We start from the raw sequence: 23,959 nt of genomic DNA, 5'->3' as shown, positions 1-23,959 counted from the left end.
CATATAAACCTAAAAATAAGAATGAATTATTTGCCAGCCCACAAAATTTTTCACTACTCCTTTTTTGTCCTTTAGGGGTAGAGTTAGTTAAAAATCTGTTTTTTAAATTTTGGTTTGGAATTAATAGGCTGAGATGGGAAACCAGAAAATAATGAGAATATATACTATACTTTGACTTTTTTAAAAAAAGGAAAGAATAAGGAAGTAGAGCTCAGGAAAATTACCTTCCTTTTCTCATTCCCTAAATCTTCTATCCCCAAAATAATTTTGATTACTTCAATTCAAAGTGCTCATATTTTCCAGAGCACAAAATAGACTCCAAATATAGTTCTATACAGAATTTTATATATTTATGCCACAACATTTGACAATCATAGAAAAATATAAGAAATATGCAACACAGAATTCTTATAATTGGAACATATTTGAAAGCATGGAAACAAACATAAATTACAATATACAATATAAAGGATGCTAAATACCCAATATTTCCTTCCCTGGTAATAATGCTTTTGTTTTAATATGTTTTAATCTTCCTAGGAAAAGTTGTTAAACACGTTTTGCATTTTGCATATCTTAGAACAGTAAATGAAATATACCCTAATAAGTTACCTTTTTTCTTAAGGTATCCACATAGGACCAAGCCTTTTAATGAATTCCTTTAACTGGTAATATATTAGTATTTACAATTTAAAAGTTTTATTCTGTATATTCTGTTGAATAAGGTTAAACAACCTAATATCCAATTATATATATGTATAGAGATACATATTTCATATCTATAAATAATTATCTATTAATTGATGGAATAATTCAGGTGGCAAAAATTTTAAACATTTTGTTTTGTATTACTCAGGAAGAAAAGTAATCAGGAAACTAGAGGAAGCTCTTTTTTTCCCCTTTTTATTACACCAAAGAAATTGAGTGCAATGAAGCACATTATTCCTTTCTTTATCAGGTGCGTATGTACATTTGCATTTCTAAATTATTTACCATAAATACATTTTTAACACTCGAAAACCTTAAAATAATAAAGTTCCATTTTTCAGGCTTTGTACAAACATGCAAATGTTAATATGACTAAGGAATATACTTTAAATTACAGAGCATTTTTATTCATTATTCTATTACCCCTGCTGTGATAGTCAGGCCTCCCACCTATGGAATATTAGAGAGCCCCCTAGTGGCACTTATATGCCTATTAAATTTCCAAACGAAGAATAAAGTTAGTTACTTTCCTTACTAACTGCTTGGATCAGTTTTGATACCTAAACATATTTGGTTGACTTTTTTCCCCAATTTTTAAACCCAAGTTGACTTCCCTTTATGTACCACACAAATTGTGCACGTTTATGGCATCAAAAATGTAATAATAACATCATCTCTGGTTATTCAAATGCTCAGTTGCTAAACATCTCTCTTCATTTTTTCTCACCTGGTAACCTTTCCAGTCATCTCAGAAATCATTTGGAGATTCACTGTGAAAAACATTTTTATGGGAAAAAAAAAAGCCCTATGTTAAATGGTAAAAGCATACACTTACCCAAATAGATGTTATTTTAATGTTATTGCAGTAAAGAGGCATGTCTTCATTATACTTTCATGTAGCCGGATGAAAAGATATACCAAATGATACCTAAGATGCATTATCACTGAGGCAGCCATCTAACATGTTTGGAACTTTTTAACATTACAGTAGTTTATGGTCAAGATTTGATGACGGGCTCAAGGGTGATATTCCCTTGGACTAGTGAACAATTTGCAGTATTTTTGATGCTTTTTCCACTGGATACCCACAAAGCCTCTGCCCTTGCCTAAAATGATCCTTCTTAATAGGTGAGTGAATGCTTCCTGAAGGTTTAAAATACATCCATGGAATCTTAAAAGGTAAGGTGAAGGTAGTCTTACAAATGCTGGAAAAGAATGTTCTGCACAGTGAAAATAACTTCAACAGGAATATGGAGATGAAAATAGCATGAATATGCCCCAGGAACTATACTGTAAATGATTAGTATCATTGAAATACAGAGTGAGAGGTAGGAGCATAGGACAGGAGACGTATCCAGAGATGTAACAGGGACCAACTACACTATGGAAGGCTTTGGGGACTACAGTAAGGGTTTTAATTTATCCTAAATACTAGTGGAAAATATTGTAAGATAAACCAGGTTTCTGCTTTAGGAAATCAGTCTGGGAATAGACGTGAGGATAAATTAGAGGGGGAATAAGATTCCAAGTCAGAGTGAACATTTGGTCCAAGCAGGAAACTATGAGAGCTGGTAGAGAAAATTGTCAAAAGTGCCTCTACAGTAAAGTGAGGTCATTTTTGGGCTACTGATGCCCTTGACAACAGTAGAATTAACTGGAGTCTCAGCAAAGGCCTTAGCACCACCCTGCTTCAGTTCAATCGCCTATCAGTGTTGTCTTCTTTGGTTATTTGCCCCTTATCCTTGGTAATTCTGCTGCCTCCCTCCCTCTCCCATATTCATGTGAGCATCTGGTAGCCATCAGCCCTGAAGAAAGGCATGGGTTGTGTAGTTTGAACTTCACTAGTTTGACGGGTATGAAGCAAAGAAAAGAATAACTGGTTGAAAGGTAGGATTCTGGAACATGCAGAGTGGTTAGATGCTAGATGTTGGGCATAAGGGACAGGAAGAAGGCCAGAATGGCTCCAGGGTCTCTGGCATTGCAACTGGGAAGATGGAAGCACTAATCACTCTTTATATAGCCAATAAAAGAGGAGGGCCAAAAGTGAAGTGTATTTGCTTTCTATGCTGTGTTACAAATTCTCACGAAGTTAGCAGCTTAAAACAACACGCATTTATTACCTCATCAATCCTATGGGGCATGAGTTTGGGCATGGCTTAGCTGAGTTCCCTGCTTCAGAGTCTCACAAGACCGCCATCAAGGTGTCACCTACGGCTTGGTTCTCATCTGGAGACTAAACTAAGGGAAGGAGATGTGCTTCCCTGCATGTGGTTGTTGACAGCATTCAGTTTCTAGCAGCTGAAGGTTCATGACAGCTTCCTCCTTCAAAGCCAGCAACAGAGATAGAGAGTCCACAGTAAGCCTACTAGAAGGACCATCTTATGTCATGTATAAAAATCACAACGGTGACATTGCATCACCTTTGCTATGTGGGTTAGACACAAGTCACAGGTTCTGCCCATACTCACGGGGAGGAGATTATACAAAAGCATGAATATCAGGGACCAGGGATCACGACAGCCACCCTGTCTATCATAGGAGTACTTTTATAATGTTTACAAAATGTGAAATTACTGAGTGTTTTTACCTCCAACTATTGCTGTAAGGAAATTATATTATACCATAACTTGGATCGTTATTATATAGGCTTAGGATTATTAGAATAAATGTCCCAAGAATAGCTACCATATAGGAGGAAAAAAAGGAATAACTCCATTCTTTCTGATCTTTACCCCCCATTCAGAAGGGTTCCTACATTTCTAACAGGAATTTGTTCTTCAGTGTCTCACATACCTCTGAGAAATCTCAGTTTATGGTTTGGAAACTATCAAAGAGCAAACTCCAAGAATACCTAAAACTAAATAACACTATAACATTGGATTGTTGCTGGTTGCTTTCCTATCCACTGTGAAGTTTGACTTGTTGTAAATATTTAGGGAAGTATCAAAACTAACTTTAAATTCTTTCCTTGTGCACCTCTTCTTGAACTCCCCCAAAGAAGTCAAGATTTTTTAAAAACTAGGGCAGTCCTAAAATGGCATATATTATATCCAGTCGTCTTCTAAGTCCTAACAACTCTTTCTTTAAAATATTAATACTGGCTCTACCTCATCCCCTTTTTTCTATTTACACAACTTCTCAACACTGGTGCAAGCTGTTACTGCCTTATGTTTGGATAAATCAGCATCACCATCCTATTTGGTATCCTTACTCTACTTTTCCCTTCCCTCTTCTGTCAGAGCTATTCAAGATTGAATTTTTATTATATATAAACAGCTTTGAACATGCAGTTTCTTTTTTCAGTCCTGCATGCTGGTGCTCCGTTTGCTACACTACCATCTACATGCCCATGTCTGCTTTTTTAGAAGGTCTATTATCTAACTTACCTGCCTATTCAATTATATTCCCATTCTTAACACAAATCATATTTTCTCTTCCAAATAATTTCCTCTTGGCCTCTATACAAAGCAGGCTTGTTTTCATTTTTTTTATGTCTGCTCAGATTTTACTTCCAGCTTGGGTTGTCCATGCATCTGTCATCATGTCTGCCCTACGACATGATGAATAGATACTGCACAATGGGGAGCCCAGGTAAAGAGTAAGAGGAAACCAGATGTATAGAAAAGAAAAGGAGAAAGATGAGATGAACCCATAACAGAACTCAGAAGGCAAAGCCCATGACAGAGCCAGAAGGTTGGAAGAAGGTAGGCGAAATGAACAGTAATATCATCAGATTCTAGAAGTCAAAACCAATCCAAGCCTGGTAGGTAAGCCAGGACAAATGTAAATATCAAGGGTGGAGACAAGCAAAGAGGGGCAGACAGAAAACATCCACACACACACACACACACACAAACAAACAAAAAAAAGATACAAGGTCATATGTGAGGATATTCTCAGGCCTTATAGGGATGAATGAGCAAAGAGAACAGGCAGGTGCATATTCATCAGGAGCAGCTTGATTAGAGAGGCCACATTCATCCTGAAAGCCAGGTTCTTTAACAACCCAGTGTACTTCCTGTTCAGGCAGACTGGTGCATGTGGAGGATTACAGTCTCTGAAGCCAGTCAGACATGGGTTCAAATTCCTCTTCCACCATTTGTTAACTGTGTGGCCTTGGACTTGTTATTGAACTTCCACAATCCTGACTTCACTAATCTGTAACATGTGGATCATTCTACCAGTCTCATGGGGTTATAAGAATTAAATGTGATTACATATACTATATGAAATGCCTGACATCGGCCAGGTGCAGTGACTCACGCCTATAATCCCAGCACTTTGAGAGGCCGAGGTGGGTGGATCACCTGAGGTCAGGAGTTCGAGACCAGCCTGGCCAACATGGTGAAACCCCATCTCTACTGAAAATACAAAATTAGCAGGGTATAGTGGTATGTGCCTGTAATCCTACTACTTGGGAGGCTGAGGCAGTTGAATCGCTTGAACCCCAGGAGGCGGAGGTTGCAGTAAGCCGAGATCGCACCATTGCACTCCAGCCTGGGCAAAAAGAGTGAAACTCCTTCTCAAAAAAATAAATAAATAAATAAATAAATAAGCCTGACATCTAGCAAGTATACAACATATATGTTGATTTTTATCATTTTATTTTTATTTCTATTTTTCTGTCTGCCAAAACCAAAATGGCTGCCAAGTTGTAGCTATCCTTTTATAAGGTCTGCATGACTTTCTCTAAGCTCTTGTGATCCATAAAACCTACCTCATACATTGTGCCACTTACCACAGAGTGTTCTTTAGGTGTGCTAAGTTTCAGGTTATTCAAGCTAATTTGTTCAATGATATTAAAAGCTCCTTGGGGAGAGATTTCCCAGTGCTAAGCTCATCATACTCAGCCTACACTTGAGATTACAATGCATTTCAAGGCCCCGCTTCATTCACCCATTCAGCAGCTATGTATTCAACACCATGTGTGATGTACTGGGGATGAGACAACAAAGAAGACAAGCTCAGCTTCCTAGAGGTAGGCATGGGTTATGTCACTAAAGTAAGGGCACTGTCATCTTAAAAATGGAAGGATCCTAAGAGATTATCTAGCCCAGCTCTTTACTTTTACAAAGATGCAACTGAGAATCACAGAAATGACAGTGGCATATAATTTCTTCTCCACTGACCTCTTTTTGGCCTGTTGAATCACTGTCATTTGGAAAAACGAAGAGATAAAAGTCTAGGATGTTTTAACTGAGTGAGAGTTTGAGAGTGGTTTTGCCTTCTGCCATGTCACTGTAAAAGAGGCCACTTATCTCAGACAGCATTGCCAGCAAATGTCCATGGCATAGCCTCCTGCAAGTCTCTACCAGAAAACACAAGAGTTCTCTGTGGCTGCTATGCTCTGACCTCTTTGCTTGTTCCCCAGTGTGAGAAAAAAAAAAAAAATCATCATAGGAAGAAACACAGGTAATTCAGGAAACATGCAAAGATACTTTCGCTTTCTTTGTTGGGAAAGGCCAAAACATGGTGGCTTCTTCCAGCAATCATTCCAGACCACTGCTTAGTACATTTTTTTTTTTTTTTTTTTTTTTTGAGATGGAGTCTCGCTCTGTCACCCAGGCTGGGTGCAGTGGCGCAATCTCGGCTCACAGCAAGCTCTGCCTCCCGGGTTCATGCCATTCTCCTGCCTCAGCCTCCGGAGTAGCTGGGACTACAGGTGCCCACCACCATGCCCAGCTAATTTTCTGTATTTTTTTTTTTTTTTTAGTAGAGATGGGGTTTCACCATGTTAGCCAGGATGGTCTCGCTCTCCTGACCTGGTGATCCGCCCACCTAGGCTTCCCAAAGTGCTGGGATTACAGGCATGAGCCACTGCACCCAGCCACTGCTTAGTACATTTAAAATGACACATCTAAGCATTTGTATGTAGGGATGCATTTGAATCAATAATATGAGACTGGCATCTGAAGACTCAGTGGCTTTAATCAAACTGTTTGCTCAACATCCTTCAATACTTGATCCACAAACTTATTTCAAAATTAGAATGCCAAGGTGAAGATTAACACCTCCAGTTCAGTGGGGCTAATGAGACATGACTTATTAATCCTACAAGAAAATCTTAATTAGGCACTGGGGCACTGCTTGTTTCATTGTTAAATACTACCCAATCCCCAAAGAATTGGAAAATAAATAGGGACTAAAATAGAAAGGAGTGTTATAATTAGGCCCCCTGAAATGAAAGAAATAGTTTTTTTCTCCCCACAGAAAGTATTTGTCACTTTTTTCCCTAAATTACCCAGTATTAGCATTTGTAATAAAAGTTTGATACAAACATTCTTTAAATAGCTAGACATGTGAACACCAGAGAACAGGGAGAGTCTGATGCACCAGAACTCTGCTAAGAGGGCAATTGTACTGCTGAGTTTCAGCTGCAGCAAAACTCAGGTCACTGTCCAGGTTAATTAGCAAGATAACTTCATTATTATTTACTTCTTGTTCATTTAATAGGCTCTTCCATTAAGATACACTCATTTTTAACACTAAGGATTTCGTGATGCAAGTTGAAAAGGAATTGCTTCACTTTATTTCGTTGGCATTTTTTTCCAAACTATCCATAGTACCCAAAAAGGAAATGGGAGAAGGGAGGGCTGCAGCACAAGGTAATAGCAGACATTTACCCAAGCTTCCTAAAACTGAAAAACTGGAACATAGCATACCCATAGTAACACTCATGACCAACAAGTTTTCCATAACATTTGGTGTTCTAAAATTTGTTTTCATCAGTGCATTAAAGATAAGTGCAGAAAAGAAGAAAGAAGGACAGAGAAGAGGGAGGAGGGAGGAGGTGGTAGGGAAAGTGGGAGAGAATCTTTGTGACATTCATTTACTACTTCAGAATAAGTCACCTTGTTAAGTTACAGCCAGAAAAAAATATCACTGGCATTCGAGACACAATTTGTTACAAAGTATACTAATAAACCAGATTGCCAAATTATGTCAGTCACATCTAAATAACAACAAGCAAATTGCCTTACACAGATGGAGAATGTGTAAGGTGCATAGATTTCCTGTGAGGCAACCTCAACTAAGACTTATTGATTAATGTTGTCCTACTTGTTTATTCTGTTTAAAAGCACTGACTGCATTATTTTCGCCTTCCATTAAAGCCTAAGCCCCACATTTCAAAATCTTCAAGCTTTAAATAAAGTTTCCTTATCTTTGGCAGAGGGAAGATTCCACATGTACAGGGTTCTCAAAGAAATGTCAGTGACTACCTCCTCAACGCCAGAGCTTCAGAAATGCAAGAGTACCCCCAACTAAAGTTTTGGGAAGCCAGTTTAACAATTATTCCAATTATTGTTATATTGGATAAAGCTATTAAAAGAAACATTTTCTTTCCATGTGTACTAAACCATCAAAATTGTGTTTGAAGAGAATAAAGAATAAGAAATTATCTGGGGAGACTGAGATCATGAGATTGCCCAACGGCTTCTCTGTTCAGTGGCCACAAATTATACCCCTTGCCTCAGCATAATGAATCTGTGCTCTTATCCAATACAATTAATAATGAGAAGCAATCAGAGAAGCAATCATAATATTTGAAAATAATATAGAAGACACATACAGCTCCAACATTTCTTAGCTATGTGACATTTGATCAGTTTAAGTTAACTTCTTTGAGTCTTTGGCTCCACATTTCAAAGTGGAAGCGCTAATAAAAACTAATAAGTTTGCTTTGAAAATTTGATGATATAGAATACATAAGACAGGTGCTCTGTAAAATATCAAGCAACAAATAAATGTATGAAAGGGACCAGGACACGAAAGGATAGGGGATCAATGAAAATCCATCACTGATAATTAGGAAAATTATTGAAAACACATATATACTCTTTTCTGCACAGAAAAATGCCAGCAAGATCAGCACTGACCAACTTGGAGAGGGTCATTCAAAAAGGAAGGAAAGGTGTAATTAACTATTGTGAATCCACATATGCCTAGATGCCATTGCCAGAAAAACTGTTAAATGGCTAATTTAATGGCTGGCTGAAATTCTGTTTTAAATATAGCTCCCCATTGCTTCCCAACTGTCCTTCCCCTCTCTACATGGTAGAATGAAAATACTACTATTCTGAGAATCAGGGGCTATGTAGCCTAGTTTGAGTTCACCAGATGTGTTTACTTTGCACTGATCATTTATTCATTCATTCATTCAGCCAATGTTTATTGACCTCTTAAGTATCAGGTCCTGTACTTACCACAGGAGACAGAGCAGTATACTTCTCACGTGCCTTCCTATCTAGCAGGGGTCTCTTAACTTCTCCAGCCTCAGCTCCTTCATCTGTAAGAAGAGGGAAATGAGTGCAGTGCTCTCTACAGTATCTTCCAGCCCTAATGTTCTCAGTGTTGATTCTCTCTGAAGATTTTCATTCTTTATTCTTCTCTAAGGACCTGCATAATCTTGCTGAGTCTTTCCCTATTCATTAAATTATGAAATGTTGAGTCTGTATATATATTTACATATATATTTACATATCTGTATATAGCCTATAATCTATTTTCTAAATAGAATTCCTCCCTTCAATTTAAGTATTGCACATTTTTGAGAGTTATTGAGGGAAGTCACTGTGCTATTTGTGAAGGCATATGCAGATAGGTGTATCAAATAGTCCCTATCTTCTAAGTACTTGTAATAGATGAGACAAGATAAATATACCATAAATACACATCAGAATCCTTCCTTTAGAAGAAATCCCTTTCCATTAGTGGGATCAGAGGAGGTTTCTTCCAGTCAGTGAAGCTAAAGTGAGCTTGGAGGAGAGGATAAGATATTGATAAGAAAAATTAAAAAAAAAAAAGGAGAGAAGATCATCCAGGAAATAGTATAGGCAGAAGAAAAGAATAAGAAAGCACAGAGTCTCTGAAAAAATACTGGCCATGGTGGACATTTCATATGTGGGATATGAGAGTTGAGACAAGTAGAGGAGATTACACCCAGATGTGAATTACAGCACAAAATTCAGGTGCTGGGATTTTATGCTGTAGGCTAGCACATCCCAGTAGAGTATAATACAAGCCACAAATACAAACCACATATGTAATTTACAATTTTAGAGGCCTCATTAGAAAAAGTAAAAAGAAACAGGAAATTAATTTCAGTGATAAATTTTCTTTACCCAATATAGGCATCACAACATAAAATCAATATATTTGACATTCTTTTTTTCATACTATGTCTTTGAAATCCAGTGGACATTTAACACTTTTGGTACATCTCAAGCTGTGCTCATGGCTAGGGGCTAGTGACTACCATATTAGACCATGCAGTTCTAGGCTATGGAAAGTTATTACAGGGTTTTAGAGGGAGAGTTGTTTAGTAAAAGCAACTTTTAGGCAGCTGAATGAGGCTTTTGTATGTAGATGTGTGTCAGATTGTAAGGATGTTATAGCACAGGACAGAGAGATGAACCTGTTGAAATCATCTGGTTTTGAAGCGTGGTGGTCGACTCACAGGTTATGAAAACTTGGGAGAAACACTGAGGCTACACAATCCAATTAAAGAGAAAGTAGTGAGCAATATGCTGACTCATACATTTAAAAAAATAGAACTATTCTTTTGCATAGAACTATTTTTTGCACCTGATTATTTTGTTTATCTCACTGGGCCTGAGCCACATTAGGTTCACTCAATTCCACAAACAAGGATCAAACATCTAATAATGAACTGCACCAGGCTTTGGGGATTCACAGACGTACAGGCCATTGTTCTTAATGTCAGTAACTTAATGTCATGGCAATTACACAACAGAGGGCAAAAGCTATTTTGAAGCCTTTGGAAACACAAAATAGGAACTATCCAATTCTGCCTGGAAAAATCAAGAAATGGAGCAAGTGACACCTGAGCTGAATATTGAATGATAACTACAATTTCTACAGGTGGAAATGGAAGAACGGGCATCATGCGGGGAAGGAAGAACATGCTGGAAATTTGGAAAGTACCTGGCATGTCTGGGCAACAATAAATATCTTCCAAATTTAGGGTCTGTGTGGACATTTATCAGAAATGAAGCCAGAAAGGCAATTAAGGGTGAATTGGAGGAAGAGGGAGGTCAACATGTAGCTAAATGCAAAGTGGCTCCACTTTGCCGCAGAGACCTAGAGCCTCATCAAGGAAAGAGGGCACTTCCAGAGCCCACAGGTGAGCACTGAAGAACATGGCTTTAACCTGAGAAAAGACAGAGAGGAGTCAGCTTCTGTGAGAGTAATGTGAAGACAATAGTTTACAGATTACAACCCAGAACACTGACTTGGTGTCAGATATAATGATCTGCCTTTTCACCGAAAAGTATTTGACATTTCACTAAATTGACCTTTGCTTGCCAATAGCAAACTCAATTGCATTATCTTCTCTGTTCAAAGTTTAATAGTATAGTCATAGGCACAATGTATCTCTTGAAGGTGAGCTTTTGTTGTTTGGCATTCTGTGTTCCCCGAACAAAAGCTTCAAGAAAAAATCACTAGTTTTGTTTTTTCTTAAAGCTACAGGTGATAGAGAAATATGCCTGCATTAGTTTTCTATTGCTGCATAACAAATGCCCACCACCATGGAAACTTAACATCCATTTATTAGCACATAGTTCTTTAGGTCAGAAATCCAGGTAGGCTCAACTGGATTCTCTGCTGAGCATCTCACAAGGCTGAAATCAAGCTGTCAGGTGGATTGTGCTCTCGTCTGGAGATGACTCTCGGGAAGAATCTGCTTCCAAGTTCATTCTTGTGGTTGGCAGAATCCAGTTCCTTGTGGTTGTAGGAATGAGGTCCCGGTTTTCTTGCTGGCTATTGACTAGGGGTCACAACTCCTAGAGGCTGCTTTCCAAATCCTTGCATCTTCAAACTAGCAACACTACGTTAATCCTTCTCTTGCTTGGAATCTAATCACTCCTTCTGCTACTTGCTAGAGAAAATACTCTGCTGTTAAAGGGCTTATCTGATTAAATTAGACCCACCTGAGTGATCTCCCTATCTTAAGTTCAGCTGATTAGTAACATTAATTACAATCTGCAAAATTTTTTGCCTTGTAAATGTACTGTAATCATAGTAGTAACACCAAGACAAAGGTTATGGGAGCCATGTACAATTCCACACTCCCTTTAATCGCATGTCAGAGTATCTTTCAAATAGAACCGTTTTTTTTTTCCTGTAAACAGAAAGAAGCATTTGTTGCTAAAAATGAAACAAAAACAAAATAAAATCTTTGAATGTCCATAAAAGAACAGATATAGAAGTTTTTCCTCTAAGTGGCTGATTAAATGGGGGGGGGTGGCAATGAATTTATATGAATTTAAGAGAAAATGAATAAAATAAAAGCAATTTTTATTTCTGATAGTATGGTAGAATAGGTACCCTATATCATTTATATCACCCTCACTGTTGAAATAACTAAAATATATGATGAAATAATTAAAATATATGTCTAAATCTATAAATATAAAACTATATCTATGAGGCTGCTTGAAAGTAAGGAGTGAACAGATCCCTAACATAAAATAAAATCAGAACACCCAATTGGTAAGCAAGTTACCAAGTGGCTATTGCTGTGAGAATTTTTGCTAAACCCTAGAATTCTTTGGCTTCCATTCTGATGGTTTTGTGGGACCAGCTGTGAGATACAGCCTAGGTCTTGGTCAGTGCAGGGAATCTAACAGGAGGCATTCATAAAAACAGTATTCTAGAGAGCTATACTGCCAATGTAAGAATGAATTTGCAACGAACTCTGATATTTCACAAGCAAATTGATTTTGGCATAGTGTGAGAGAATGGAATTCTCTGAGGATTCATAATTCCAAATTGGTCTTTGCTTGAGTTTGGGTTCTGATTCATCCTGCATGTGTGGTCCATAAAACCTCAAGCATGATCCCAGACGACCATGTCCTTAGGTGACTAGTAGAAAAAAATGTATAACTTCTTCGAAAGAACTCAACTTCAGCCCAGGATTCAAGATACCACAAATAAAGTTTCTTATAAAATGAACAGTCAAGAGTGAAGTATCACAAAACAGTAAAAGAAGTAAGGCACTGTGAGTAAAATGACAGACCACAAAATCCTCATATAATAGAATTTTTGACATGGAATATAAAACAGTTATGTTTAAAGAAATTTTCTCACTTTGGGAGGCCGAGGCAGGCAAATCACGAGGTCAGGAGATTGAGGCCATCCTGGCCAACATGGTGAAACCCTGTCTCTACTAAAATACAAAAAATTAGCCAGCGGTGGTGGTGCGCACCTGTAATCCCAGCTACTTAGGAGGCTGAGGCAGGGGAATCGCTTCAACCCGGGAGGCAGAGGTTGCAGTGAGCCGAGATCACACCACCGAACTCCAGCCTGGCAACAGAGGGAGACTCCGTCTCAAAAAAAAAAAAAAAGAAAAGAAAAGAAAAAAGAAATTTTCTAAGAGTTTGAAAATATGCTTAAGTTTGCTGCTGCCACTGGAGCCACTCCAATTGCTGGCCTCTTCGGGCCTGGAACCTTCACTAACCAAATCCAGGCAGCCTTCCAGGAGCCACGGCTTCTTGTGGTTACTGACCCCAGGGCTGACCATCAGCCTCTCATGAAGGCATCTTATGTTAACCTACCTAGCATTGCTCTGTAACAATTCTCCTCTGCACTATGTGGACTTTGCCGTCCCGTGCAACACCGAGGGAGCTCACTCAGCGGGTTTGAAGTGGTGGACGCCGGCTCGCGAAGTTCTGCGCATGCGTGGCACCATTTCCCGTGAATACCCGCGGGAGGTCATGCCTGATCTCTACTTCTACAGAGATCCTGAAGAGACTGCAAAAGAAGAGCAGGCTGCTGCTGAAAATGCTGTGACCGAGGAGGAACTTCAGGGTGAATGGACTGATTCAGCTCCTGAGTTCACTGCTACTCAGCCTGAGGTTGCAGACTGGTCTGAAGGTGTGCAGGTGCCCTCTGTGCAGGTGCCCTCTGTGACTATTCAGCAGTTCCCTACTGAATACTGGAGTGCTCAGCCTACCACGGAAGACTGGTCTGCAGCTCCCATTGCTCAGGCCACTGAATGGATAGGAGCAACCACTTAATGGTCTTAAGCTGTTCTTGCATGTGTTCTTAAGCAACATGGAAATAAGGTTGATGGGAAGTAAACATCAGTTTCTAAAAAAAAAGAAAGAAAAGAAAAGAAAATATGACCAGGGAACCTGAGACCATAAAAAAAGATCAAGTGTTTGTACAATATAAGATTCTGCAAAGTAATATATAATAATTAAAAATTATAATGAAATGGATAATACCATTCAACATATTAGATGTAATGAAGATAGTGAACTGGCAGATCAATCCTAAGAAACAAACTAGAATGCAGTCCAGAGAGATGAAAAGATAGAAAACATGAAACATAGGTTATTACAGAGGCTGGTGTAAGAAGGTTTAGCATACATCTAATCAGAGTTTCAGGCGGAGATAATAGAGATAATGGAGAAGAGGAATACTCAATGGGGTGACAAGAATTTCCCCAAATTTTTAAAAGATCCAGTCTTAGAAATGGGAAACCTAGTGGATCCCAAACAAGATAAATGAAAAGATTTCTACACCAAGACATATTAAAGAAAAGCTATAGAACACCAAAGTGAAAGAGAAGATCTTAAAAGTGGAAAAAGTGAAAAGAGAGATTGCTTTCAAAGTACGAATAGTTAGCCTGATTATAAACTGCCTGTTTGAGATGTAAATCTTCTACCACCCAGAACCGTCTCCTTAATGACCTGGAGCTGTCTCTTTGACCTCAAAGGAGGTAGCGTGAGTTCCACCGATCCCCAACCCCCACTCCCCCACTCCCATCCCGTCTCCTGTCTTCTTACCTCCCTCTTGTTCTTTTGCCTCCCAGGCTCCTTGGGAGGGTAAGGGAAGAATTTTGTTAGGTGCCTTACCTAATTTGTAAAACTGCCTCCTGTCCTGGAGGTACGAAGTTTGTTTTTTCTCCATATAAGTGCCAATTAATAAACCAGATGGCCTGATTACATTGACCAAGCCCCTTCTTGTTTTTGTAATTTTCCAGTTCCCTCATTCTGTTGGACCTGCCACTGGTTTCTCCCTCCCTGTTTCATCAGTCTCTCTTTAAACCACCATCACCTCTACACAATTGGAGTCGAGCTCAGTTTTATACTTGTTATAAATAAAGTTTTGGTGCCGCAAAAGAAATAGCACTTGAATGTAAAATTTTCTTCTTAATTCTCAGCAAGGCAATGTACTTCTATAGAAGGGTGTGCCCTTACAGATGGAGCAATGGTGAGTGCACCCTTGGACAAGGGAGGGGAAGGGGTTCTTATCCCTGACACACGTGGCCCCTGCTGCTGTGTTGTTCCCCTGTTGGCTAGGGTTAGACCGCACAGGCTAAACTAATTCCAATTGGCTAATTTAAAGAGAATGACGGGGTGAGTAAGGTTTGGCAGGAAAAATGGTTATGACAGAGCAGGTAATTGGAATGAGTCAGGGTGGAGCAGGTAATCGAAAAAGGTTGCTTTCCGAGGAAGTTAAGTTTAAAAGTAGAAGGCAAAGAATTGAACATAGTGACATATTGATTATTTGAAGAGAAATTTAGAACTCATAGCTAACATACTGAAGTCTCTCTCTACTACTGCAGTAGTATTACTGAATAGAAGCTGTCTTTATCACCTTTAACTAGTGTCTAGCTTTGTTTTTCTTTAACACCGCTCAATAAATGCGAACTTTATTCTGATATCTCAATACATTTCCCTGGTCCCCGTGAAGGTGTTTTGCCTCCTGGATGCTGACTCTTCTTTACAAGTTTGTGTCTTATATATTTTGGAGGCAATTACTAACCTAAGAGGTCTTTACTGAACACTAAATGACTTAAAATCCAGTTAAGAAAAAGAGAGTCAGATTAATTTTTTAAGAAGAAAATTTTAGTAACTTAACTCTTTTAAAACCAGCTTCAACTCACCACTAGTCTCAACAGCTGATCATTAGGATGATATTTCAAGAATTAGTTCATCCTAATGAAGAAAACAGCTCGAAGAAAGAAGTCCTACATATTTTTGCCTTTGGGAATGAGAAGAAATTAAGGAAAATATTTCTGCATTTGGTTTGAAACGTCACAATTTTTGTTTGCTGAATGGAAGGAAATTCTACTTCTGGCAGAAGGAAAATGAAAGAGCTGAGATGCAAGAAGGAATAGTGCGACAGAAATTAGATTAGTGGTTGCCAAGGGCTGGGAGGGAAAAATGGAGAAATGGGGTAGACTGCTAAAGGGTACAGTGTTTTTTTGGGGGGTGATGAAAACGTAAATGTAAAGTTAATTATGGTGATGATTGCACAATACTGTGAATATATTAAAATGTAGGTACACATTTAAATAGGTGAGTTGCATGTGAATTATATCTCAATAAAGCTGAGACCAATAAAAAAGGAATAGTGAGCGATGGTATTGATAAATATGGATAAATCTAAAACAAATATTATCTAAAACAGCAATAAAAATAATGTCCCATATAGGGAGATTTGGAGAATCAGTCTATAATGAAATTTCTGACTAAAAAATGTACATATTAGTGTGGAGGAGATATTGGAACTGGTGTACTAATTCTACTGTTGTCATTCTCACAAATTATTCAAGCAACTAGTTTATCTCCTCTTTTGCTAGCCTTGATGAATCTACTATAATCCTTCTCATCCCAGCATGATATTTTATGAGAGGAACCGTTGCTCCATCCAGAGAGAGTAAGACTATTAACACCTGTTAATTTCAAATTATTTGACACCTCTTGCATTTCTTCTAAGTTCTGTACTTTTACAAAAATTACTTCAGCTCTCTTTTAAAATTTGTGCGTACCTTGTTTTACTGTGCCTCACTTTATTCTGCTTCACAGATACTGCTTTTTTTTTTTTTAATTAAAGATGTGTTGCAACCCTGCATTGAGCAAGTCTGCCAGCAGCATTTCTCCAAAGGCATGTGTTCATTTCATGTCTCTGTGCCACATTTGGGTAATTCTCTCAGTATTTTAAACTTTTTCATTATTATATCTGTTATGGTGATCTGTGATCAGTGATCTTTGATGTTACAACTGTAATTGTTTTGGGCACCATAAACTACACCCACATAAGACAGCGGACTTGATCAATAAGTGTGTGTGCTGTCTGCTCCACCAACCAGCTGTTCTTGTCTTTCTTCCTCTCCTCAGGCCTCCCTATTCCCTGAGACACAACAATATTGCAAGCAGACCAGTTAATAGTCCTACAATGGCCTCTAAGTGTTCAAAATAGAGTCACACATCTCTCATTTTATTTTTTATTACTTTTGTTGTAATTTCAACTTTTATTTTAGATTCGGGGGGTACATGTGCAAGTTTGTTACCTGGGTGCATTGTACCCTGAGGTCTAGGGTACAAATGGTACCATCACCCAGGTACTGACCATAATACCCAAGTTAGTTTTTCAATCCTTGCCCCTTCTCTCCCTCCTACCTCTAGCAGTCTGCAGTGTCTATTGTTCCTATGTTTATGTCCATGGGTGCTCAATGTTTAGCTCCCACTTATAAGTGAGACATGCTGTATTTGGTTTTCTATTCCCGCATTAAGTCAGTTAGGATAATGGCCTCCAGCTGCACCCAAATTGCTGCAAAGAACATGGTTTCATTTTTTATGGCTGCATACTATTCCATAGTGTATATGCACATTTTCTTTATCCAGTCCACCACTGATGGGCACCTAGGTTGATTCCATGTCTTTGCTGTTGTGAATAGTGCTGCAATAAATATGTGAGTACACATTTCTTTTGGTAGAACAATTTAATTTCTTTTGGATATGTACTCAGTAATGGGATTGCTGGGTCAAATGGTAGTTCTGTTTTATGTTCTGTGATGTCTCTCACTTTAAATAAAAAGCGTTTTAAACATGTGTAAATATCACATCTGTTTACAGAATTGTTTATTGAATATGTTTAAGCTTACTGTTGAGACCTACTGTTTATTTAAAAAGTCTCCTTTCAAAAGATTACTGTTCATTGACAGTAATCTTGGGTGACCTAATCACCCAAGAGTCCTGATGGAGATATACAAGGAGAATAATGTTGCTTTCATGCCTTCTATTACAATATCCATTCTACAGTACATGGATCAAGGAGTAATTTCAACTTTCAAGTCTTAATTATTTAAGAAGTACATTGCAGGCCGAGTGCGGTGGCTCATGCCTATAATCCCAGCACTTTGGAAGGCTGAGGCGGGTGGATCACCTGAGGTCAGGAGTTCGAGACCAGCCTGACCAACATGGAGAAACCCTATCTCTACTAAAGAAAAACAAAATTAGCCAGGCATGGTGGCACATGCCTGTAATCCCAGCTATTCAGGAGGCTAAGGCAGGAGAATCGCTTGAACCCAGGAGGTAGGTGGAGGTTGCAGTGAGCTGAGATTGCACCATTGCACTCCAGCCTGGGCAACAAGAGCCAAAACTCCGTCTCAAAAAAGAAAAGAAAAGAAAAGAAATATATTTCATAAGGCTAGCTCCCATTGTGATTCCTCTCATAGATCTGAGCAAAGCAAATTGAAAACCTTCTGGAAAAGATTCACCATTCTAGCTGCTATTAAGAACTTCTGTGATTCATGAAAGGTGGTCAAATTATTGACCTTAACAGATGTTTGGCAGATGTGGATATCAACCCTCATGAATGACTTTGGGAACTCCAAGACTTCAGTGGAGGAAGTAACTGCAGATGTGGTAGAAATAGCAAGAGAATTAGTGGAATCTGAAGATGTGACTGAATTGCTGCAATCTCATGATCAAACTTGAAAGGATGAGGAGTTGCTTCTTATGGCTGAGCAACGAAAATGGTTTCTTGAAATGGAATTTACTCCTGGTGAAGATGCTGTGAACATTGTTGAGATGACAACAGTGGGTTTAGAATATTACATAAACTTCATTGATAAAGTAGAGACACATTTTGAGAGGACACACTCCAATTTTGAAATAAATTCTACTGTGGTTAAAATGCTGTCAAGCAATATTGCATCCCACTGAAAACTCTTTCATAAAAAGAAGAGTCAATCAATGTGGCAAATCATTGTTGTCTTAATTTAAGAAATTGCCACAGCTACCCCAATTTTGATAAACCACCACCCTGGTTAGCAGCCATCAACATCGAAGCAAGACCCTCCACCAACAAAAAGATTACAACTCACTGAAGGCCCAGTTGATCATTAGCATTTTTTTAGCAATACAATATTTTAAAATTAAGGCACATACATTGTTTTTTAAAACATAATGCTATTACACACTTAATAGACTACAATATAGTGTAAACATAACTTTGATATGCTTGGGAAACCAAATGATCTGTGTGACTCACTTTACTGCAATTTTCGCTTTATTGAAGTGCTCTGAAACCAAATCCACAACATCTCCAAGGTGTGCCTATACTACTCAAGGATTAGATTTGCACTAATGAATGCATATCCAGTCCTAGAACCAAATAATGACAAATCTTCATAGAAAGGGGATGAATTTACCCAGCACAAACACTGAAGGTCAATACAGCTAGACTGTATTTTGAACTCTGCTAGTTATAGGTGCTAGGTAGACTGGGGCACCACACCTTAATGAGGTCTTGGCTCCCTCATCTGTAGAATGGAGAATAAAATATCTTGTGTCCCTTGTATTTTTGTTGTGAAGGTCCAATAAAATGTTTAAACTTGTGCTTTAAAAACTGAAAAGCGCTATACAAATGGATAGTATTTTGAAAACTGTGTGTTTGCCGGGCATGGTGGCTCACGCCTGTAATCCCAGCACTTTGGGATGCCAAGGGGAGGTCAGGAGTTCGAGACCAGCCTGGCCAACATGGTGAAACCCCATCTCTACTAAAAAAAATACCAAAATTAGCTGGGCTTGGTGGTGCATGCCTGTAGTTCCAGCTACTCATGAGGCTGAGGCAGGAGAATTGCTTGAACCCAGGAGGCAGAGGTTGCAGTGAGCAGAGATCGCACCAATGCACTCCAGCCTGGGTGACAGAGCAAGACCCCATCTCAGAAAAAAAAAGAAAAAGAAAAAGAAAACTGTATGTTTATGTTTCTTAAGTGAACAGTGGGTTATCTGTCTCTAAAGTTTTCAGGAGGTTATACTTACACGAATTTGCTAAAATTTTATATCAAACATGTTAAATTTTTGGATCTAACTTGGTAATTTGAATATGAAACATTCATATTTCTGCACAGTCTGCTAATGGTTTAATTCTTCATATAAAATATTTAATGTTAAAAATCAGCATTCATCATCAGTCATTATGAAAGAAATATATGGCATAGTGTTATGGAAATTAAAAAGGAGAAAAAAGTCACTGCAGAGAGAGGATAATGAAAACTACAATGAAATGAAGCTTGATGATAAAAATACCATTATCCTTTTCATGTATCTATGGCATTAAAAGCCATTTATATATATATTTCTTTGGTCTTCATTAAAAACAAAAACAAAACTTGAGGTAAATAAAATTTAAAAGTTGGCTTTCTGTCTGGTAGTGAATACTACCTTTGATTTTAAAATAGATACCTTCAACTGTTAACAGATATGACAAGTAGAACTTATATTACTATAAAACTGATGTTTGCTACATGGAGCAGAGGGAGGAGCTTAATCCAGTTAACTGGAACTCTTTAACTGCAGGAGCCTATATCACTAGAATTATGTTTGGACCATGTATATTAATTAACTTAATTAACTATAATTGTTACCTCTCCAACTCACACTTTTCTATATAAATACAAGATTAAAGAAGGAAGGATTCTGCTTCTGAGCTCCCTAGCAGGTCAAATTTACTAAACTAACAACTGTTTAATGCAGTGAAAAGAAATTTGGGGGAAGAGTGGATAAACATTAGTTTATCCCTTCTATAAACATTAGTTACCTATACCAGTGAGATACTGGGATTAAGAGTAATTGGGATTCCAGGCCCAAACAAAATTCAGTTCCCATATTTTTTCTTAAGACATCATTCTACTAAATGAGACCCCTGAGCAGAAGCAGAATTAACTGCCTCCTTTTAAGTTTGGTAATTACAAATGCAAAATGAGTATCCTCCTGCAGACAGAGCCAGAGGACTACTCAAGCTGATGTAATAACGGGAGCTGTGATAAATAATCTATGCCTGATATGGAAAGCTGAATGGAGGACAGAAATGAAGAACCCATATGAAAATTTGGAATTTGCTCAAAGCTATTCTCGCCATAACTCCAGGGAAGATAAGCAGTATTCCACCCTGCAGTTCTGTATAATTTATCAACCTTTTTCCTTTTCATTTCTAACATTGACCCTTCATGGTTAACTGAAGAAACAAAGAGCTAAATAGCTTCCTTAGCCATTTGATAGAGCAATTATGAGCATCCTGACTGATACACTTTCTGCTTAATCTACTAACAAATGGTGTCCATTTTCCTCTTAATCTCGACCCCATCTCCCATTCGACTTGACACATGCACAACACTGCTTTTTGTGCCCTGTTCCTGTGCCCCTCTTCATTTGTTTCTTTCTCATTACAGTGCTCTTATGTAATTATTATTACAGAAGGAAAACGAGTTCTTTATGACAATTTTCCTCAGCTGCCCTTGGTTAATTTTTTAAAATTGTGATTTCTATGGGCTCCCTGACAACAGAGCAAATTGAAAGCTCATCAGTAGAATCTTTCTTAAGATCAGTATCTTTTCTAAGAAATGTTATGTCTTAGGACAAGAGGATTGTTTCTCCCAGTAACAGGCAGTATGATGTGGTGCAGCCATCTTTAAAGAGGTCAGGACTATTTAAAACTGGGGGCTATTAAGACATTAAAAATTAAAATGTACCTCAGGCACAAATTTCCCACCACAATGCAGTTGTCTTTACTTCTTTCTGCATTAATCTCTCATTATAAGAACATTCATTTTTTCCTAGAATAAGAGAATTTGGGGCCCAGAGGGACTGCTGAACTCATCCCTTCTCAGGGCTTTGTTTCTAGGAAAAAACAGAAGATCAGGGGGTTAAGTGGTTTACACAAAGTCACATAGCAGCAGGGTAACCTAGTTTGAGCTTCCTGTTTTGTTTTTCCCTTGAAGGGAACATGAAATGGAGAAATAATTTCCTGCCCCACTCTAGAAGGAGCAGATGTCCTCAAGTCTCTGCATTTTCTTACCTGTTTGATAGAGATACTGTCCTCTTCACCTCACAGGATTTCCCCCAGTAATCTATTGTGATGAAACCCTTTCTTCTGGGGGCATGTGTGTGTGTGTATCTCACAGCACTACCTTGTGTGGCACATACTCTGCTATGGTTATTGTTCTTAGGACTCTAAGGCTTTGTGGAGAGCTACCACGTTCTTGAAGGCAGACACCATTTTCAGTGTTGGTTACCCAAGGAAAAGACGAGCCTCAAGAACGACCACAGAACTGAGAGGGAGAAATAAAAGGGAGTGAAAATCCCATCTCTGTAAGAAGATGTGAAGGGTTGTGTTCCTGTGTGATGGAGTTAAGACAGTGTCTGTCTCTTAAAGTTCAGTATCTGAAGAAGAAAGGAGGTACCACTGTGAAGAGCCATAGTCCCCACACAAGTAATCTATCCTCAAAGACCAAAAAGTCTGGCTGCAGAATCAGGCACATAATTTATGGGGCCCAGGGCAAAATAAAAATGCATAGAATTCGAAGACAGCGACAATAGAGCATTAAACCAAGCACAGGGCCTTTCTGAGCACAGAGCCCCACGTAAATGCACAGCTACCAGCTCATGTCTCACCACAAGTAGTTACTTTAGTAATGTCTGGTCTAAACATACCCAGTGAAGTCTTCACTTTGCATGTGGTTTTTGAAGAAAAGAGTCTTGTTGAAGGAAGAGTTGTGCTTTTTGGAGAGTAGTTTGTGGCTACTTGGGCATGAGGCAAGGACTCTTCGAGGTGGATTTTAGGGCCAGGAGGTGAGATTCTGAAGTGCAGCGGATCCTGCCTTTGTAGCGATTCTTCCTTCACTGCCAATCTAAGAGAATCAGAGGCTACAGCCACATCACCCTGAATGCGCCTGAACTCTCATGAGAGGATCTAAGCTCTATGTTTAACAGATGATGCGGATCTTATATGTATATCAAGAGTTGAACACTAGAAAACTACAAAAGTAATGAGGCAGAATCTGTGTCTGTTGTCCATATTATTTCCTGGATCTGCAGTTCCTGATGCATGGTAGGTCCTCAGTAACTATTTGTTGATGACTGGTAACAGGTGGTTATCTTAGTGTTGAAATTTGGTGGAGTCCTTCTGGCCCTAAAAGGAAGATCAGAGATTTAGAGAAGAAAGATGCCTCTGGCAATTAAAAAAAAAAAAGTTTTGAAGCATGTTAAGAATGCTAATTTTAATACTGCAATTTAAGAAAATGTTAGCATGCTTAAGAAGGGGAGACTTTTAGCATCATTTTGCATATAAGCTAATTATATATTATTTTATAGGTTTATTAAATATTTATAAAGTTTCCTAAGATTTTTAGCTGTACTTTTGCTATCAATGTTACTTAAGAATAATATCTCAGTAGTCTTTTCTTTTTAGGTTATTTTATTTAGAGAACATAGTCAGTGGCAGGGTATAGGGAGAAGCAAAAAAGCTGGGAAGAAAGACTTAGAAAAGTCAAAAAAAGAAAGAAAAGGGGTCTCAGAAATGAAAACAGGCCTCTGTAAAAAGGCAGAATAGAGAGGGAGGCTAAAAACAGAAGATGAGGGGTAGGCCCCCTTCTTTTTTAAAAGAGTTATTGGCAACATACTGCACACTTGATAGGAACTTGGGAAAGGCCTGATTATTGAATGTGCAAAAGAAAAATAAATGGGGCATAATTAGTGATGTCCTGGTAAATACTTAACAACTAGCTCTTGGGGAGGGGGGTGTGGTTTGTAGTATTTGTCAATTTCTATTGCATAAATTCTTCATGGCCTTTTTTTTTGCTCTTTTTTTAATTACTATACTTTAAGTTCTAGGGTACATGTGCATAACGTGCAGGTTTGTTACATAGGTATACATGTGCCATGTTGGTTTGCTGTACCCATTAAGTCATCATTTACACTAGGTATTTCTCCTAATGCTATCCCTCCCCCAGCCTCCCACCCCCAAACAGGCCATGGTGTGTGATGTTCCCCTTCCTGTGTCCATGTGTTCTCATTGTTCAGCTCCCACTTATGAGTGAGAACATGTGGTGTTGGTTCTCTGACCTTGTGCTATTTTGCTGAGAATGATGGATTCCACCCTCATCCATCTCTCTGCAAAGGACATGAACTCATCCTTTTTATGGCTGCAT

At 38.4% G+C, this 23,959-nt stretch overlaps 1 protein-coding gene and 1 long non-coding RNA gene across 6 annotated transcripts in view; one reads left to right on the top strand and one right to left on the bottom strand.

Annotated features, from left to right (window-relative positions):
- LOC109027338 (uncharacterized) overlaps positions 1-23,959 on the bottom strand; it is a 131,413-nt gene that overhangs the window by 10,918 nt on the left and 96,536 nt on the right. The window contains exons 5-7 of the long non-coding RNA XR_010134347.1: positions 22,464-22,941; positions 13,287-13,482; positions 8,913-8,995 (exon numbers count right to left, since the gene is read on the bottom strand). This is a non-coding gene — a long non-coding RNA (uncharacterized lncRNA). The remainder of the gene's footprint in view (positions 1-8,912; positions 8,996-13,286; positions 13,483-22,463; positions 22,942-23,959) is intronic.
- Positions 1-23,959, top strand: part of HS3ST5 (heparan sulfate-glucosamine 3-sulfotransferase 5) — a 286,591-nt gene that overhangs the window by 245,115 nt on the left and 17,517 nt on the right. The window lies entirely within an intron of this gene.

This window comes from Gorilla gorilla, chromosome 5 (genome assembly GCF_029281585.2).
Source record: "Gorilla gorilla gorilla isolate KB3781 chromosome 5, NHGRI_mGorGor1-v2.1_pri, whole genome shotgun sequence".
Taxonomy (NCBI): domain Eukaryota; kingdom Metazoa; phylum Chordata; class Mammalia; order Primates; family Hominidae; genus Gorilla; species Gorilla gorilla.
This window is presented reverse-complemented; position numbering and strand designations above follow the sequence as displayed.